Below are 3,031 nucleotides of genomic sequence, written 5' to 3'. Positions count from 1 at the left end.
ATAGATGCAAGAATTATCGAAATGAGAAAAATGGAAGCAGCATAGGACTTAGGACTGACAGTTCCTAGGCCAGGAGGACTTTGCCATCTTTGGATGCTGGTGATAGAGAGAGCCCAGCTGGCCCCTCAGCCCTGTCACATGCCGAGGGCCCGCCGCAGTCTGGGGTCAGGTCCTGAGATGGGGAAGGGGCATCAGAGTGAAGAAATGAAGTGTCTGACTACTTGAGTTTCACACAAGTGGCCGGCCCCGAATAGCTCCAGCCATCTTTATTTATACTTTAAAAACAAGCATGTTTTTCCATACTAACAGACATGTTTTCCCCACTCCTCCAACGTCAACACCCTGTAAAAACAAATATGTCAAATATGTGTTTTTTTTTTTTTCTCTCAATCCTTACATCAAAACATCTTTTAAACCGAAACCAACACTTACCATTTTGCTAGCTTGGCCAAATATTGAGCCAGGTGCATCCTGTCTCTACAAAGCTAAAAGGTGATAAACACAGGCACACGTTTTCAAGAACAGCCATCTTGTTGAAAACTTAAAGCACACCTGCAGAAATAGGGTTGATCTGCCTCCGATCCTGTCAGCACTGAATCGGAACAGCTCCTAGGGTCTGGAGTGACAGCTGCCATCCCCAGACAGGAAACCTGAGAAGCATCAGCTCCCAAAGAATTTTAGGGGAAAATATTGGAGAAAAAAATGGGGTTCATGGGAATGATCACTTCTGTCCCATGAGTGACTGAGAAAGTGACACTGAAAACTTCCAAGAGAATCATCAATATTATGAGAGAAGCATGTGGAAGCCGGCTGGTCCCAGCAGTATTCTGTCCCCAAGTTTATTGGTCCTTGCTGAGTAAGACTGTCCCCGCCCGCTTTGCCTCATCTGGAGACCCGTTGGACAAGCACTCATATACTGGTCTGACTAGGCCACATGGCCCCCAACAGTCACACCTGGCTGGCAGGACTATATTAGGGATTTGGGGAGTCCAGGTGGGTCATAGTCCACTGACCCAGGATCTGCCTGGTTTGCTTTTCCACCAGAATCTCTCCACTGCCAGGGTGTGTGGGTATGTGAAGGAACACACCCTGCAGGGTACTGGGGAGATGTGACCCTCCCGCAGGCACAGTCTGTCTGTAGGTCCTGTGGTGGTTAATATAAATTGTCAACTTGCCCAAATTCAGGTTACTTGTGATAAGGGCCTCTGGGAATGCCTACTGGGGATTAATGTGATTTCTTTGAGCTTGGAAGAGTTGTCTGCCGTGAGTGGCATTATTCCCTAGTCAGGGGATCCTAGACAGTATAGGAAAAATGGAGCTAAGCACTCACATGCATTAATTCATTGCTTGCTTCTAACTGTAAATGTAAATATGATCAGCTTCTTCAAGTTTCTGCTCGCTTTGGCTTCCCCTCCACAATGGGCTGTACCCCGAAACTGTGAGCGAACATAAACCCTTTCTCCCTTGTTACAGCCAGAGGGTATTAACACAGTAACAGGAGAAGAAGCCAAGACAACTCTAGGGACAGACAAGTCTGCTCACCGCAAAGAAACAGATGATGCAGGTCGGGGAGAGACCTGGACCAGTCCTGGGCAATGGGTACAGGGGTGTGGGGCTAGCGTGAAAAGGAGCCTGGGGGCCTTGCCTCTGCAGTGTGTCGGGGAGGGTAGCCCTACAGCGCAGGAATGCCCTGTGCCTCTCCAGGGGGAGCTCGTTGACTTTGCCCTTTTCTGGTAGAGACAGCTGATTGGAAAGGCCACTACTGTCCTCATCTGCCTCCAGATCTGGCCCCTGCTACAGATTTGTCTCACTGTTTCCTGATATTGGGGACAGGGAGGAATCTTCCTAGCAATGGAGGGTGTATGTACCCAGAACTAGGGGCTCGACCAGATTCAATCTGAGTAGAGATCCTCAGTTTAGAGGTGGGGGGGGCAGAGGTGGAGAAAGAGATGGAGAGATGGAGAGAGAGAGAGAGAGAGAGAGAGAGAGAGAGAGAGAGGAGAGTGAGCGAGTGCAGAGCAGAAAGCCCTTCACTTACAAAATCTGAGGTGGTGTGTGACATGGGTGGGTTAGGATACATGGGGAAGGTATTACCCATGCTCTCAAAATCCCACACTCCCTGACATGTCCCCCAGTCTTGGATTAAGGGGAAGACTTGTGGGCAGGGCATGCTGGAGCTGAGGGAGTGGCTAGGACGTCCTGAGGGGAGGCAAGCTGGGTCTCAGGAAGGCAGAACCAGCCCAAACCTTGGACCTCTGGCTCTCTACTGTGATGTCACAAACAGCTGCCCTTTCTGACTGTCTCTGTGGTGTTCCTCTCTCCTGGGGCACGTTTTTGGTAAACCCCATCCTGGTGAGGCTCAGGTCTCAGTCAGTCCTGCTGTCCCCATGGGCCACTCTGCTCATCACATTCAGAATTTATGGCCAGGGTTCCCAGATTGCCCCGGGAACCACTGGGTGCAGGGAGCCGTGAGGCCTAAACCAGACATGTAGCATAGTAGGTGTGCAAGAAATAGATACCTAGCTGGTGTAGTGTCACACGCCTTTAATCCCAGCTGTAGGGAAGCAGAGGCAGGCAGATTTCTGTGAGTTTGAGGCCAGCCTGGTCTACAGAGTGAGTTCCAGGACAGTCAGAGCTACATATTGAGGTCCTGTTGTGAAAAAAAAAAAAAAAAAAAAAAAAGCCAATAGACTAACCTATCAACCAACCAAAAATAACAACAAATAAAACCTCAGCCCAACCAAAGCAAACAAAAAGGAAACAGATACCTGATATAGGAAAGCCCATGGACTCAGCTCTGGTCCCCAAGGCTCCCAGTTCAATTATACTCCACCCCGCCCAATCCTGCCTAGGAATTTAGGACTGAGGGTACGGAAAGATCAAACTTTGGGGGACACAAGACTGCCTCAGAGAACACGAAACTCTCCACTCTCAGGACCCCCAATCTGTCCTACACTGTGGCACCTCATCCCCTACTGTCCTGTGCTATCGAGTCTACTGTGTCCCACTCTTACCTGTGATGTCCTGTATT

At 49.5% G+C, this 3,031-nt stretch overlaps 1 long non-coding RNA gene across 1 annotated transcript; it reads right to left on the bottom strand.

Annotated features, from left to right (window-relative positions):
- Positions 1-226: 226 nt before the first annotated feature.
- LOC131907942 (uncharacterized) lies at positions 227-2,212 on the bottom strand. Its single transcript, XR_009378507.1, has 3 exons — positions 2,039-2,212; positions 433-552; positions 227-342 (listed from the first exon to the last, which is right to left on the bottom strand). It is a non-coding gene; the product is annotated as an uncharacterized LOC131907942 (long non-coding RNA).
- Between the last annotated feature and the right edge of the window lie 819 nt (positions 2,213-3,031).

This window comes from Peromyscus eremicus, chromosome 4 (assembly GCF_949786415.1).
Source record: "Peromyscus eremicus chromosome 4, PerEre_H2_v1, whole genome shotgun sequence".
Taxonomy (NCBI): Eukaryota; Metazoa; Chordata; class Mammalia; order Rodentia; family Cricetidae; genus Peromyscus; species Peromyscus eremicus.
The sequence above is the reverse complement of the archived record's forward strand: the minus strand, read 5'-3'. Positions and strand labels throughout refer to the sequence as shown.